At 42.9% G+C, this 17375-nt stretch overlaps 1 protein-coding gene and 1 long non-coding RNA gene across 3 annotated transcripts in view; both read left to right on the forward strand.

Moving 5' to 3' along the window:
* LOC142292207 (uncharacterized) overlaps positions 1-7166 on the forward strand; it is a 673295-nt gene extending 666129 nt beyond the window's left edge. Inside the window, exon 2 of the long non-coding RNA XR_012750590.1 lies at positions 5333-7166. This is a non-coding gene — a long non-coding RNA (uncharacterized LOC142292207). The remainder of the gene's footprint in view (positions 1-5332) is intronic.
* Positions 1-7166, forward strand: part of MICU2 (mitochondrial calcium uptake 2) — a 400240-nt gene extending 393074 nt beyond the window's left edge. For both annotated transcript variants that reach the window (XM_075337390.1, XM_075337391.1), the window contains one exon: positions 1-7166. This exon is cut by the window's left edge and continues 241 nt beyond it. The gene's annotated coding sequence lies outside the window, so the exon portion shown is untranslated.
* Positions 7167-17375: the final 10209 nt, after the last annotated feature.

Below are 17375 nucleotides of genomic sequence, written 5' to 3' on the forward strand. Positions count from 1 at the left end.
CACCGACCAGTCTGATCGCTGGGTGCGTCCCCTCCTTGTGCTGTTTACTTGTCTATAGCCGGCCACATCTCACCGACCAGTCTGATCGCTGGGTGCGTCCCCTCCTTGTGCTGTTTACTTGTCTATAGCCGGCCACATCTCACCGACCAGCCTGATCGCTGGGTGCGTCCCCTCCTTGTGCTGTTTACTTGTCTATAGCCGGCCACATCTCACCGACCAGTCTGATCGCTGGGTGCGTCCCCTCCTTGTGCTGTTTACTTGTCTATAGCCGGCCGCAACTCACCGACCAGTCTGATCGCTGGGTGCGTCCCCTCCTTGTGCTGTTTACTTGTCTATAGCTGGCCGCATCTCACCGACCAGTTTGATCGCTGGGTGCGTCCCCTCCTTGTGCTGTTTACTTGTCTATAGCCGGCCGCAACTCACCGACCAGTCTGATCGCTGGGTGCGTCCCCTCCTTGTGCTGTTTACTTGTCTATAGCCGGCCGCATCTCACCGACCAGTCTGCTCGCTGGGTGCGTCCCCTCCTTGTGCTGTTTACTTGTCTATAGCCGGCCGCATCTCACCGACCAGTCTGATCGCTGGGTGCGTCCCCTCCTTGTGCTGTTTACTTGTCTATAGCCGGCCGCATCTCACCGACCAGTCTGCTCGCTGGGTGCGTCCCCTCCTTGTGCTGTTTACTTGTCTATAGCCGGCCGCATCTCACCGACCTGTCTGATCGCTGGGTGCGTCCCCTCCTTGTGCTGTTTACTTGTCTATAGCCGGCTGCAACTCACCGACCAGTCTGATCGCTGGGTGCGTCCCCTCCTTGTGCTGTTTACTTGTCTATAGTCGGCCGCATCTCACCGACCAGTCTGATCGCTGGGTGCGTCCCCTCCTTGTGCTGTTTACTTGTCTATAGCCGGCCGCAACTCACCGACCAGTCTGATCGCTGGGTGTGTCCCCTCCTTGTGCTGTTTACTTGTCTATAGCCGGCCGCATCTCACCGACCAGTCTGATCGCTGGGTGCGTCCCCTCCTTGTGCTGTTTACTTGTCTATAGCCGGCCACATCTCACCGACCAGTCTGATCGCTGGGTGCGTCCCCTCCCTGTGCTGTTTACTTGTCTATAGCCGGCCGCATCTCACCGACCAGTCTGATCGCTGGGTGCATCCCCTCCCTGTGCTGTATCGGGGGTCTCACTTGAGCTGGCATCATGGCACGATCTGGTGTTGGGGCAATAAAAGTATCACTATTTTCTTGCAGCATATAGCAGGAGATTTGTTATATGTTACAACACGTCTGAGATTGTAAAAATATTTTGCTTTTTTTTTTAACCCCCAGAACCAGTGGCACTATTCTGTTCTGTTCCCTGTTTGTGTCTATTATTGCCACTCATTTACTTGCATAGGACTTAACTGCAATACCAGATTCAACCTGTAGATAAGGGTGGCGCTGTTCCCTGTTCCTAAGAAAAGAAAATTACTTATTTTTTGTTTCAGAAAAACCTTTTATAATTCACTAAGCTTAAAAACAAACATTAATGTTGCATTCTTACATGTATGTGAAATGTCCGTGTGCTGTCTGATTTTGTTTTTTTTGTTTGTTTTTTGTTATCAGCAGCAAACAGACCCCACTGAGTAGAATGGATGTATTCCCACATCACGTAAAATCACAGATCAAAGAATGACATCCATGAGACTGAGCACATCCGATACTGGGGACCAGAATCGGCCTTTATAGCTCACGGACATTTCACTCAGATGTGTGACTACAGCCTTACTTATAAAGAAAAAAAAAAAGGTCTGCAAGACGTCTTGCACTGATGGGCTACATTCACACAGCCGTAGTACACATCCATGTGATATCTATTTCTTAAATGGCCAGCACTCAGACGCACAATTTTATTGATCCATATACAGTGTGTCCACCCATATCCTGTCCACCGCCATTAACTTGAGAACTGTGGCAGCTATAGGCATAGAAGTGGTGTCTAGGTATAGTAAAGTAGCCGTGTTTAAACACGGATGAGTCGCGCTGGAGAGAACAGCGTGACAGAGATCTGTTGGGTAACCCTTTAAACAATCCCATTTACTGTACAGTATGTACTATTAGCAGTCTACAGTATTTCGTCAGGTATGACGTTGCACACCTATTTTCATAATAGGGTATTTCCCCGTTTTATACATTCTAATCATAGCATTTCTGTATGCAAGGTGTCGATTCGTATTGAATTGATGATGCCCTACAACTTTGTAATTCACTTTTTTTCTGTATCTCGTTCTGTTTTCGAGATAAAAATGCTAACTCTGTTGTTTTCCACCAGGTGGCGCTATAAGTGGTTTCATTGCGTAGCGCATGGCTACTTTACTATACCTAGACACCACTTCTATGCCTATAGCTGCCGCCGTTCTCAAGTTAATGGCGTTGGACAGGATATGGGTGGACACACTGTTTACACGCCATCCACATGTCTGATCCGTGAGAGCAGATCTTGTTCTGACCCATTTTGGGGCATTCAAGTCTATGGGGATCCATTAAACACTGATTACTCACAGATGACAGACTGTGCACTTAAGGTTTCCACCCGAATCTCACCCATTTTTGTAAGATGTGTTATAACGTTGGCCAGGGTCATTCTTCAGTGCCAGGAGGTATCACAGGCAGCTAATTTGTGGACCTTTACCAGTACATTATACAGCTTCATCACCGTGTACTGTATAGGACATCTCTCTATGGGGCTTTTTGCTCAGTTTAGTACATGGCGCTTATATTATGTCATAAGATATAACGGAGCCAGGATGTTGTGGTTTATGTTATTATATGGCTCCATCTTTACATGGATGAGCAGCTCCCCTCTCGGGCCGTGTATAGGTCAGTATACAGAGTAAGGAGAGAAGACATGTACTAAGAAAGGAAAAGGTCCCGTCATAGGAAGCTATATATACTCTGACCAAAAACATAACATTATCCGTCCACTAGGTGGCGACAGATATCCACCATGATGTTATTTAAGCAATATAAGCACATAACTATCTGGGTGCAGCGTTGTACACAGACCTTTGGTGTCTGAGGAGGACCAAAGAGTGACCCCTATGGCACAAAAGAAGACACAGGACTGAATTCATTATTGCATTAATGCCAGTTTTTTGTTGATTTTTTTTTTTTTGGTGCTGTTTTCAGCTTCTTTGCACTTTTTTTTTTCATTTGCACTTTTTCTGAAATCTATTTTAGGTGGTCGCCTGTTTAGACTTTATTTTTTTGTTTCTTTAGATCTCCCCTGTGGGCAGCGCTGGATGTTTTTGCCTTTTTTCATCATTTGTGAATTTTTTAAAATGTTGCAGAATTTGTCCCAAATGCACTCCGTCCAGTCCAGCCCCGGGGTGGTTTTATATACACCCTCCCCCCCCAAAAAATGTTTCCATATTCTTTGCCACATATTGAAAACATTTGTGACTTTTTACTTTGAGAAAAAAAAAGTTGCAGAAATGGTTTATTTGGGTGCAAAAATTCAGGGAATACCATAAAGCAAAAAAAAGAAAAGTAACAAAAAAAAAAATGGAGATGATGAATCCCGCCCATAATATTATAAATACCCCACAGTATATGGGGGTCCTCAACATGTGGTATATGGGGGCCCACGGTATATGTGGGCCCACTACATGTGGCATATGGGGGGCCCACAGTATATGGGTGCCCACTATATATGGTATATGGGGGCCCACTACATATGGTATATGGGGGCCCACCACATGTGGTATATGGGGGCCCACTATATATGGTATATGGGGGGCCCACTACATGTCGTATATGGGGGCCCACTACATGTCGTATATGGGGGCCCACTACATGTGGTATATGGGTGCCCACTATATATGGTATATGGGGGCCCACTACATATGGTATATGGGGGCCCTCTACATGTGGTATATGGGGGCCCTCTACATGTGGTATATGGGGGCCCTCTACATATGGTATATGGGGGCCCTCTACATATGGTATATGGGGGCCCTCTACATGCTGTATATGGGGGCCCTCTACATGTGGTATATGGGGGCCCTCTACATGTGGTATATGGGGGCCCTCTACATGTGGTATATGGGGGCCCTCTACATATATTATATGGGGGCCCTCTACATATGGTATATGGGGGCCCTCTACATGCTGTATATGGGGGCCCTCTACATGTGGTATATGGGGGCCCTCTACATGTGGTATATGGGGGCCCTCTACATGTGGTATATGGGGGCCCTCTACATATGGTATATGGGGGCCCTCTACATATGGTATATGGGGGCCTTCTACATGCTGTATATGGGGGCCCTCTACATGTGGTATATGGGGGCCCTCTACATATGGTATATGGGGGCCCTCTACATATGGTATATGGGGGCCCTCTACATGCGGTATATGGGGGTCCTCTACATGCTGTATATGGGGGCCCTCTACATGTGGTATATGTGGGCCCACTACATGTGGTATATGGGGGCCCACTACAGATTTTGCATTAGCAACAAGTTCTATCTGGAATATAGTGATTCTATAATACATTCCTAGAGTTCCGCATGATACAAAGAAATATTGGACATTTCCTCATGCTCAGCGCTCGTAGATGGCGGCACCTCTTACCAGCATATTTTACTCACTCTGCCTCCTCGGGGGCGGATGGCGTCTCTTACAGGGAATATTGTAATAAAATATTAATCGCCCTCTTAAATTTTGATGAGTTACGCCAGAAGAAACAATGTAAAAGTCGTGTACTAGTAATGGCCATTTCCGGGTAGTCTCATTACTATGAACATTAGGATTCACCGTAAATCTTCTGTCTCTAGACCTTTACAACCTAAAGGGGACCACTGACAATAAACGATTACAGTTTAACCCATTATTTGCTAAGTATGGTCCATATCTTATTGTTTAGCAGCTGACACCCCTGCAGACACCAGTATCATTCACCATACAGCAGAATCCGCACCAGCAGCAGAGAGCAGATGACCGCAGCGTCTTAGCTGGAGAGTCCAAATGATTAGGGTTTGGTTTTCTGGTTTGTTTGGTTTTTTTTGCATTTATGTTTCATTTGAAAATATGCTTTCTATAGACTCATGTATTGCTGGCTGCTAAAGGAGTTAACTAGGAATCCTTCAGTGAGCTTCTCTCAGCGGATTTTATCACGTGAAAGTTAATTTCTCCTTTTGAGTTGGTTTGTAATCTTAAATCAGGACAGAGGAGTTTAGTAAAAGACAGATAAAGGTATTAATCCACCTAAAAAGTGCAAAAAAAAAGAAAAGAAAAAAACACTAAAATGAATATCCGTGCCCTGCTGTTTCACAATGACTTGCTGTACATATGTTTTAAAGGGAACCTGTCACCACTTTTTTGGCGTATATGGGAGCCCTCTACATGTGGTACATGCCAATAATACGCAAGGAAACCGTCATAAAAGCCAAACGATACAACAGTTTAATTGAAATGAAATAGTAAAAATTATTTTGAGCCCAAAATAGATGCATTTAAAGGGACCATTAGGTTTTTACCACCTAATCTGAGAGCAGCATAATGTAGAGACAGAGACCCCGATTCCAGTGATGTCACTTACTGAGCTGCTTTATGTAATTTTGAAAAAAATCTCTGCTTTATCAGCAAGAGATTATAATTAATGGACTAGGAAACCTTCTGTGAGTTAGTCCAGCATATTCATGAGCTCTGTATAACCCCGCCCCCACCACTGATTGGCAGCTTTGTGTACACTCTGCCAATAAGTGATGTGGGCGTGATTATACAGAGCTCGGCATTCTGAGCACTGCTATATCTGCGCTGATAAAACAAGGATTTTATCAAAATGACAACAGGCACCTCAGTCAGTGATATATTGTTGGAATCAGGGTCTCTGCGCGTACAATATTGAATTCTGAGGCAGCTACCTCCAGTAGCCGACGCTGAAGAGAAAGCTTTTATTATCCTCCTATTGGAGAGTTAGTTTTTCCCAGGGAGCATTGCCGGGCACACAAGCCTCCACTATACCAGAAGGAGAAGCAGTATCCTCAAAAGGTCAGAGTTCAAGACAGATGTATAGGGATCATTGGTGGTTTATCCGTTCCTGCTATATGTAGCAACAAAATTAAAAAAAAATGGACAGAGAACATTATAGATGTACAGGGTCCACATGTGACAGAAAACAAAGCCACAAAATCAGCAACATAATCCACGATCACAAATGGAATTACTGTTGACTATTTTGAATGAAATTCTGCCTCTAAAATTTGCTCCAAATGATGGAAAGCTGCAGAAGTTTTATATATATATATATATATATATATATATATATATATATATATATAGTGCTGCTCTTTTTTTTTCTTCTTCAACCCATAGAAATACATGGTGTAAATCTCTGCAGTGGATGTTTATGCTCTGGGAATTACCCAGTATTGGGGTGTTTATTGCTAATAGAACAAGTTTACTAAAACAATATTGTGCCAAAAACTGGAGTATAATCTGTGTGCGATCACTCGTGTGTTGTGTACTGACTGCACAGGCTATCAGGGCGACTCTATTGTTTAGGATCCTGTCATACTTTATTTCTCAAAAATCCAAATACAATAAAAAAAGAAAAAAAAAAATAGAAAAAAATCACTCCAATGTTTTTCTTATTGCACAGCTGGAGTGGTGCTTTGAATGTAAGTCCCATGCCCCGGGTCTTATACCTTCACCTGCCGTTGTCATCTGTTTCCAGTGTCGCTCTGGTCGGTCTCGGGCACTTTGTGACCTTCCAGCAGCTCCAGTGTTTCATGGAGGGCACCAGAGATCACAACTCAATACAAGTCTATGAGAGTCTCGTTCTGGCTCTCATAGACTTGTATTGGGAATCTGTGTCGTAACTGCTGACCTCCACTCAGTCATAAATTACAGGCATAGGATGGCGCCGCGAGACCGGAGCAGCATCGAAAAAAGATTTAGCCGTCGGAAGGTCAATATAATAACGAGGACAGGGGACTTACATTTAAAGCGCCACTCCAGCTCGCTAGCTCGCTGGAGTAGTGCTTAGAATATTTGTTTTTTGTGTTTACTTTATGAAATGTGTGAGTTTTTCGTTTATGTTGGTGTAAATTCTTTTTATATATAATCTTGTAAAATTATTCTACTCTGAATATAATCAAGCAAAAAAAATAAAGGTGGAACTATTCTGATTAAGTTGAGTGATGAGGGGTTTTTTTCAAGAATAGGACTGAAGATGACGGAGAACTGCAGGATCTATTGCTGGACTAGGCCTCATTCTGACTTCTGTGTTTCATTATTGTAATCAAAAGAGATTCATAGTCTTAAAACTAAAGCACCGTGAATCAATTGACATAATTTCAAAAAATTATTTTAAAGTTTATTTTTATTATTCATTAAATTTAAAAACATACATAAAAAAGGACAATATCACCAGTGTAGGAGTATACAAAGCCCAAATATATAATTTGTTAACACTGATTAAACATATATTAATGTGCACATAAATATCTGATTACATTTGTACTCAAATAATAATAAATATACAGTACTGCAATACAAAAGTGCCTACTACAATTTTCTATTCACAAATCATCACTTCAGAAATTATTCTTACTATTTTATATTAACTGTGCACATACAGTTAGGTCCAGAAATTTTTGGACAGTGACACAATTTTGGCGAGTTGGGCTCTGCATGCCACCACATTGGATTTGAAATGAAACCTCTACAACAGAATTCAAGTGCAGATTGTAACGTTTAATTTGAAGGTTTGAACAAAAATATCTGATAGAAATTGTAGGAATTGTACACATTTCTTTACAAACACTCCACATTTTAGGAGGTCAAAAGTAATTGGACAAATAAACCAAAGACAAACAAAATATTTTTATTTTCAATATTTTGTTGCGAATCCTTTGGAGGCAATCACTGCCTTAAGTCTGGAACCCATGGACATCACCAAACGCTGGGTTTCCTCCTCCTTAATGCTTTGCCAGGCCTTTACAGCCGCAGCCTTCAGGTCTTGCTTGTTTGTGGGTCTTTCCGTCTTAAGTCTGGATTTGAGCAAGTGAAATGCATGCTCAATTGGGTTAAGATCTGGTGATTGACTTGGCCATTGCAGAATGTTCCACTTTTTTGCACTCATGAACTCCTGGGTAGCTTTGGCTGTATGCTTGGGGTCATTGTCCATCTGTACTATGAAGCGCCGTCCGATCAACTTTGCGGCATTTGGCTGAATCTGGGCTGAAAGTATATCACTGTACACTTCAGAATTCATCCGGCTACTCTTGTCTGATGTTATGTCATCAATAAACACAAGTGACCCAGTGCCATTAAAAGCCATGCATGGCCATGCCATCACGTTGCCTCCACCATGTTTTCCAGAGGATGTGGTGTGCCTTGGATCATGTGCCGTTCCCTTTCTTCTCCAAACTTTTTTCTTCCCATCATTCTGGTACAGGTTGATCTTTGTCCATAGAATACTTTTCCAGAACTGAGCTGGCTTCATGAGGAGTTTTTCAGCAAATTTAACTCTGGCCTGTCTATTTTTGGAATTGATGAATGGTTTGCATCTAGATGTGAACCCTTTGTATTTACTTTCATGGAGTCTTCTCTTTACAGTTGACTTAGAGACAGATACACCTACTTCACTGAGAGTGTTCTGGATTTCAGTTGATGTTGTGAATGGGTTCTTCTTCACCAAAGAAAGTATGCGGCGATCATCCACCACTGTTGTCATCCGTGGACGCCCAGGCCTTTTTGAGTTCCCAAGCTCACCAGTCAATTCCTTTTTTCTCAGAATGTACCCGACTGTTGATTTTGCTACTCCAAGCATGTCTGCTATCTCTCTGATGGATTTTTTCTTTTTTTTCAGCCTCAGGATGTTCTGCTTCACCTCAATTGAGAGTTCCTTAGACCGCATGTTGTCTGGTTACAGCAACAGCTTCCAAATGCAAAACCACACACCTGTAATCAACCCCAGACCTTTTAACTACTTCATTGATTACAGGTTAACGAGGGAGACGCCTTCAGAGTTAATTGCAGCCCTTAGAGTCCCTTGTCCAATTACTTTTGGTCCCTTGAAAAAGAGGAGGCTATGCATTACAGAGCTATGATTCCTAAACCCTTTCTCCAATTTGGATGTGAAAACTCTCATATTGCAGCTGGGAGTGTGCACTTTCAGCCCATATTATATATATAATTGTATTTCTGAACATGTTTTTGTAACACTGGCACAAAGTGTAAATTCATACACTCATACCTAATTGACTCTTGCCGATAGTTCCATCGCCAGTTATAAAAAGGGCTTGCTGAGACACTGTCTGACTGGGGCAAGGAGTTTAATTACCAGGTACTGGAAGCGATCTGATGTGGCTTCACGTGCGGAGTTTGTTGCCGAACTTAACCTGATATTCTGAATGGAGGAATTGATTGGCCGGGCGACGGACTCGGTGGAGAGGGTAATCAGGCATGCCATGGAGCATGTTTAGAGAGACACCAGATCTGATTTCCTGGCTTCAGGCCTTGGACTAGGGAGCGTGAGAAACAATAAGGCTACTTTCACACATCCGGCTGTAGCAGTGCGGCACAACCGGCGCTCTGCTGAAAAAACAAAACCGTTTTTTTTTGCTGCCCGTTTAGTTTTTTCCAGCATTGACTTGCATTGGCGACGCATGGGCTTGCGTTCCGTCCGTTTTTTGCCGCATGCGGCAGATTTAGCCAATGCGGCGGCCGGATGGAATGTTCCCTGGCACATTTTTTGCTCCGGCAAAAAAAAAACGCATCGCGCCGCATCCGGCCGCTGTGGCACATTTTTCAATGCATGCCTATGGACGTCGGATGCGGCGCGCTGCGGCAAAAACCGCATCCGGCCACCGCTTGCGGTTTCTTCCACTGCGCACGCTCAGTAGCGTGCCGCAACCGAAAAAAAACGGACGAGCCGCATGTAAAAACTTATGCAAAGGATGCGGTGTTTTCGCCGCATCCGTTGCATAGGTTTCACAGCCGGATTGAGCCGCAGTGCTCAAACCGGATGTGTGAAAGTAGCCTAAAGCTTACTTCTCATACAGTGCCTTGCGAAAGTTTTCGCCCCCCTTGAATTTTTCAACCTTTTCCCACGTTTCAGGCTTCAAACATAAAGATAAAAATTTTAATGTTATGGTGAAGAATCAACAAGTGGGACACAATTGTGAAGTTGAACGAAATGTATTGCTTATTTTAAAATTTGTCAAAAAGAATAAACTGAAAATTTGGGCGTGCAATATTATTCATCCCCTTTACTTTCAGTGCAGCAAACTCACTCCAGACGTTCATTGAGGATCTCTGAATGATCCAATGTTGTCCTAAATGACTGATAATGATAAATATAAGCCCCCTGTGTGTAATCAAGTCTCCGTATAAATGCACCTCCTCTGTGATAGTCTCAGTGTTCTGTTTAAAGCACAGAGAGCATCATGAAGACCAAGGAACACAACAGGCAGGTCCGTGATACTGTTGTGGAGAAGTTTAAAGCCGGATTTGGTTACAAAAAGATTTCCACAACTTTAAACATCCCAAGAAGTATAATGCAAGTGATCATATTGAAATGGAAGGAGGAGTATCATACCGTTGCAAATCTACCAAGACCCGGCCGTTGAGCCAAACTTTCACCTCAAACAAGGAGAAGACTGATCTCAGAGATGCAGCCAAGAGGCCCATGATCACTCGCAGAGATCTACAGCTGAGGTGGGAGAGTCTGTCCATAGGACAACAATCAGTCGTACACTGCACAAATCTGCCTTCATGGAAGATTGGCAAGAAGAAAGCCATTTCTCAAAGATATCCATAAAAAGTGTTGTTTAAAGTTTGCCACAAGCCACCTGGGAGACACCAAACATGAGGAAGAAGGTGCTCTGGTCAGATGAAACAAAAACCGAACTTTTCGGGCACAATGACAAACGATTTGTTCCTGCTTTTCTTCTGCAGGGACAGGGAAGATGGTTAAAATTGAAGGGGATATGGAGGACCATTCTTGAAGAAAACCTATTGGAGTCTGCAAAAGACCTGGGACTGGGACGGAGATTTGTTTTCCAACAAGAAAATGATCCAAAACCTAAAGCAAAATGTACAATGAAATGGTTCACAAATAAACGTATCCAGATGTTAGAATGGCCAAGTCACAGTCCAGACCTGAATCCAATCGAGAATCTGTGGAAAGAGCTGAAAACTGCTGTTCACAAACGCTCTCCATCCAACCTCACTCAGCTCCAGCTGTTTACAAAGGAAGAATGGGCAAGAATTTCAGTCTCTCGATGTGCAAAACTGATAAGACACATACCCCAAGTGACTGCAGCTGTAATCGCAGCAAAAGGTGGCGCTACAAAGTATTAACTTAAAGAGGATGAATAATATTGCGCGCCCCAATTTTCAGTTTATTATTTTTTATAAAAATTTAAAATAAGCAATAACTTTCGTTCAACTTCACAATTGTGTCCCACTTGTTGATTCTTCACAATAATTTTTTTTTTTTGTTATCTTTATGTTTGAAGCCTGAAATATGGGAAAAGGTTGAAAAATTCAAAGGGGCCGAATACTTTCGCAAGGCACTGTACATCACCTTGCTGTAGAGGCTGTGTGCGGCCCAGACGAGATACTTTCTTTGTCCCTTTTCCCTTCCTTTCTTTACTTTCTCTTTCTTCTAATCTTCCTTTACTCTCAGTAACAATTTTACACCTCAACTGTTAGTTCGATGATGTTACTTCAGTGTTTCTCTATTTGAGACAGAATATTTCCCGTTTTTTGTTGCGCTCGCCCAATACACAACAGTAGCTAATTTTAAATTTAAATTGACTTATAAGGTGTTGGATGATAGAGCAAGTTTGCGTTACTAAAACAATCACACAAGAGCAAATGTGTTATGCCAATTACTGTTCTGAAATCATTAAGATGTTATATTTTTTATGTGTAATTTTGTTATATTTCTGGAATAAAATTTGATTTACACAAAAAAAAGGAAAACAATTAATGTATTGCATTTTTTTTTGTTCATTCTGCCTCTCCCTAGAACTATGCACCTCAAAATGGTACAAAGACAAAGCAAAAGAACAACTTTCATGCAGCAATTAGAAAAGTTACAGCGTTCAAAACATGGCTATTTTCCCAAAAATGAAAAAAAAAAAAAAAAAAAAATTGTGTATGTAAAAGTAACAAAACAATATGTATATCTGGCATCGCTGTGCTTGTATTGATACAAGCCATATTATTGCTATACAATGGAAAGGCATAAAAAAGCAATTCTTAAACTGCTGTTGATTTGTTCATTCAGCCTCACAAAAGATCTTAAGGTTAGGTTCACATTTATCCTCTGTTTTATGCTAAGCACTTACAGTGCTCAATATAAATGAGTACACCCCCTTTGAAAACTAAGATTTGAATCAATATCTCACTAAGCACAAGAACAATGTCACAAATTTAATTAGACTGAGTATCATTAACCCCTGACATGAAAGTAAGCTGAATATACCTTTATTACAAAATCTTCATTTTTACTTAACCCCATCACCCCGTATTTTTCCGTTTCTTTATTTGTTTGTTTTTTGCTCCCCTTCTTCCGAGAGCTGTAACTTTTTTTTTATTTTTCCATCAATCTTGCAATATAAGGGCCCGTTTTTTGCGGGACGAGTTGTACTTTTTAATGAAACCATAAATTTTACCATATAGGGTACTGGAAAACAGCAAAAAAAATTAAATTGTAGAAAAACTGCAAAAAGAAGTGCAATCGCACAATAGATTTTGGGATATTTTAGTCACTGTGATCAGTACAAGTTTGTAGACACCAAACCTATATATGTTTACTTTTATCTAAGGGGTTAAAAAAAAACAAGTTTGTCCAAAACAAGTGCCATTTTCCGAAATTCGTAGTGTTCTCATTTTTCGGGATCTATGGTTAATAATGGCTTATTTTTTGCATCTCGAGCTGACGTTTTTAACGGTACCATTTTTGCACAGATGCTACATTTTGATCGCCTGTTATTGCATTTTTCTCAAAATTTGAGACCAAAAAAAGTAATTTTGGTGTTATGAATTTTTTTGCCGCTACGCCATTTACCGATCAGATTACCGTAATTGATTTTATATTTTGATAGATTGGGCATTTCTGAACACGGCGATACCAAATATGTGCATATTTTTTTAACCCTTTAATTTTCAATGGGCTGAATGGGGAGTGATTTGAACTTTTAGGGTTTTTTATTTTTTTTTTAATTTTTTAAAACTTTATTTTTTTTTTTACTAGGTCCCCTAGGGGACTATAACCATCAACAGTCTGATCGCTCTTCCATTTCTCTAGATCACACCTACACAGCTGAGATCTGGGGAAAAGCTGCTTTCCTCTCACACATGGCAGTCTGCCGGCAGTGAGAGAAAGTGATTCATGATAGCTACAGGAGTCATCACATGACCCTGTGCTACCATGGCAACATCCGGAAGTCTTGTGATCACGTCATGTGACTTCTGATGGAGGTGGGTAAGTTATCCTTATGGCGGTCAGAATTTGACAGCGAGATGTAAGGGGTTAATAGGCGCGGGTGGAACGCAATTCCACTCGCGCCTAGCGGGCACACATGTCAGCTGTTGAAATCAGCTGACATGTCTGCGGATCGCCGCGGACTGCCCATGGCAGCCCGCGGGTATTAACGTCACACAAACCATGACCTACCCAGTATGTCATGTGTCGTGAAGACGTTAAATTAGTTGATGCAAAAAATGAGTACATCCACCTCAAACTTCTATATCCAGTATTTTGTATGACCATGATTTTTAACCCCTTCACCCCCGGCCACTAAAACACCCTAATGACCGGGCCATTTTTTGCAATTCTGACCAGTGTCACTTTGACAGGTTATAACTCTGGAACGCTTCAACGGATCCTGGCGATTCTGAGATTGTTTTTTCGTGACATATTGTACTTCATGTCAGTGGTAAATTTAGGCCGATACTTTTTGCGTTTATTTGTGAAAATTTAGGAAATTGTGTGAAAATTTGGAAAATTTCGCAATTTTCAAACTTTGAAAATTTATGCCCATAAATCTGAGAGATATGTCACACAAAATAGTTACTAAATAACATTTCCCACTTGTCAACTTTACATCAGCGCAATTTTCGAAAGAAAGTTTTTTTTCGTTAGGAAGTTAGAAGGGGTCAAAGTTCATCAGCAATTTCTAATTTTTCCAACAAAATTTACAAAATATTTTTTTTAGGGACCACATCACATTTGAAGTGACTTTGAGAGGCCGAGGTGACAGAAAATACCCAAAAGTGACCCCATTCTAAAAACTGCACCCCTCACACTGCTCAAAACCACATCCAAGAAGTTTATTAACCCTTTAGGTGCGTCACAGGAACCAAAGCAATGTGGAAGGAAAAAATGAAAATTTTACTTTTTAACACAAAAATGTTACTTTAGCCATAAAATTTTCATTTTTACAAGGGAGAAAAGAGAAAGTGCACCCTACAATTTATTGTGCATTTTCTCCTGAGTACGCTGATACCCCATATGGGGTAAAAATCAATTGTTTGGGCGCACGGCAGAGGTCGAAAGGCAAGGAGCGCCATTTGAATTTTTGAACACAAAATTAGCTGCACTCATTAGCGGACGCCATGTCGGGTTTGAAGACCCCCTGAGGTGCCTAAACAATGGAGCTCCCCCACAAGTGACCCCATTTTGGAAACTAGAGCCCTCAAATATTTTTTCTAGATGTTTGATGAGCACTTTGAACACCTGGGGGCTTCACAGAAATTTATAACGTTGAGCCGTGAAAAGAAAAAAAATTTTTTTTACCACAAAACTGTTGCTTCAACTAGGTAGCTTTTTTTTTCACAAGGGTATCGGGAAAAAATGCAACATAAAATGTATTGTCCATTTTCTCCTGAGTACGCAGATACCTCATATGTGGTGGAAATCAAATGTTTGGACACACGGCAGTGCTCGGAAGGCAAGGAGCGCCATTTGAATTTTTGAACGCAAAATTAGCTGCACTAATTAGCGGACGCCATGTCGGGTTTGAAGACCCCCTGAGGTGCCTAAACAATGGAGCTCCCCCACAAGTGACCCCATTTTGGAAACTAGAGCCCTCAAATATTTTTTCTAGATGTTTGGTGAGCACTTTGAACACCTGGGGGCTTCACAGAAGTTTATAACGTTGAGCCGTGAAAAGAAAAAAATTTTTTTTTACCACAAAACTGTTGCTTCAACTAGGTAGCTTTTTTTTCACAAGGGTATCGGGAAAAAATGCAACATAAAATGTATTGTCCATTTTCTCCTGAGTACGCAGATACCTCATATGTGGTGGAAATCAAATGTTTGGACACACGGCAGTGCTCGGAAGGCAAGGAGCGCCATTTGAATTTTTGAACGCAAAATTAGCTGCACTAATTAGCGGACGCCATGTCGGGTTTGAAGACCCCCTGAGGTGCCTAAACAATGGAGCTCCCCCACAAGTGACCCCATTTTGGAAACTAGAGCCCTCAAATATTTTTTCTAGATGTTTGATGAGCACTTTGAACACCTGGGGGCTTCACAGAAGTTTATAACGTTGAGCCGTGAAAAGAAAAATTTTTTTTTTACCACAAAACTGTTGCTTCAACTAGGTAGCTTTTTTTTTCACAAGGCTATCAGGAAAAAATGCACCATAAAATGTATTGTGCATTTTCTCCTGAGTACGCAGATACCTCATATGTGGTGGAAAGTAATTGTTTGGGCGCATGGCGGGGCTCAGAAGAGAAGGAGCGCCATTTGACAGCAAAATTGGTTGGAATCATTAGCGGACGCCATGTCACGTTTGGAGACCCCCTATGGTGCCTAAACAGTGGAGATCCCCCACAAGTGACACCATTTTGGAAACTAGAGCCCTCAAATAATTTTTCTAGATGTTTGGTGAGCACTTTGAACACCTGGGGGCTTCACAGAAGTTTATAGCGTTGAGCCGTGAAAAGAAAAAATTTTTTTTTTACCACAAAACGGTTGCTTCAACTAGGTAGCTTTTTTTTCACAAGGGTAACAGGAAAAAATGCACCATAAAACGTATTGTGCAATTTCTCCTGAGTACGCAGATACCTCATATGTGGTGGAAAGTAATTGTTTGAGCGCATGGCGGGGCTCAGAAAAGAAGGAGCGCCATTTGACTTTTCAAACGCACAGACGCAGTGCACTGATCGGCCGCTGCAGGACGCACGGTCGGATGCGATAAAAAAAAGCGTCGGGGATACGTAAAAAAAAAAGTCACGCCAAAAATTGACCATGGATGCAGATATGTTATGTGCATCCCTGATCAGCGCTTGGCGGGATGCACGGACGGATGCGATACAAAAAGCGTCGCAAATACGGAAAAAAGTCACGCCAAAAATTGAGCAGGGATGCCGATCCGTTATCTGCATCCCTAATCAGCGCTCGGCGGGACGCACGGACGGATGTGATACAAAAAGCGTCGTGAATACGGAAAAAAGTCACGCCAAAAACTGACCACGGATGCAGATCCGTTATCTGCACCCTGATCAGCGCTCGGCGGGACGCACGGACGGATGCGATACAAAAAGCGTCGTGAATACGGAAAAAAGTCACGCCAAAAATTGACCATGGATGCCGATCCGTTATGTGCATCCCTGATCAGCGCTTGGCGGGACGCACGGACGGATGCGATACAAAAAGCGTCGGGGATACGGAAAAAAAAGTCACGCCAAAAATTGAGCAGGGATGCCGATCCGTTATCTGCATCCCTGATCAGCGCTTGGCGGGACGCACGGACGGATGAGGTGTAAAAATGGACAGGGGATACGGGAAAAAAAAAAGTTATACTCACAGTACCCAGGAGGACTAGCAGGAGGATCACTGACCAGAAGAGCTGCAGAGGAACAGATGGCAGAGAGATGGACAGCTTTACAGGAGCAGCAGGCAGATCAGCAGAATGCCCAGGAAGGACCCAGCGATGGACGCAGATGTGATCAGGCCAGTGAAGACAGGTAAGAGGACGTCGGGGGAGAGGGGGGGTGAGAGCAGAGGGGGGGTTGAGAGCAGAGGGGGGGTTGAGAGCAGAGGGGGGGTTGAGAGCAGAGGGTGGGGGGAGAGCAGAGGGGGGGGGGAGAGCAGAGGGGGAGACCGGAGAGGGAGCTGCAGAAGCAGAACAGAGATAATGGGGGAGGCAGTCAGATCGCGGGGGGAGCAGATCGGGATGTCGGGGGGGGGGGGGGGTTGGGGGGAGCAGATCGGGATGTCGGGGGGGCAGATCGCAGGGGGGCACGGGCAGGGGATAACACGGCAGCGCGCAGGGGCACCACGGGAGCGCGCACGGGCTGCAAAGTGAGCACAGTACTCACGTGCAGCAGCAGCAGCGGTGACCTCAGCGACGGCGGCGGCAGCAGCAGCGGTGG

Source organism: Anomaloglossus baeobatrachus, chromosome 2 (genome assembly GCF_048569485.1).
Source record: "Anomaloglossus baeobatrachus isolate aAnoBae1 chromosome 2, aAnoBae1.hap1, whole genome shotgun sequence".
NCBI classification, from domain to species: Eukaryota; Metazoa; Chordata; class Amphibia; order Anura; family Aromobatidae; genus Anomaloglossus; species Anomaloglossus baeobatrachus.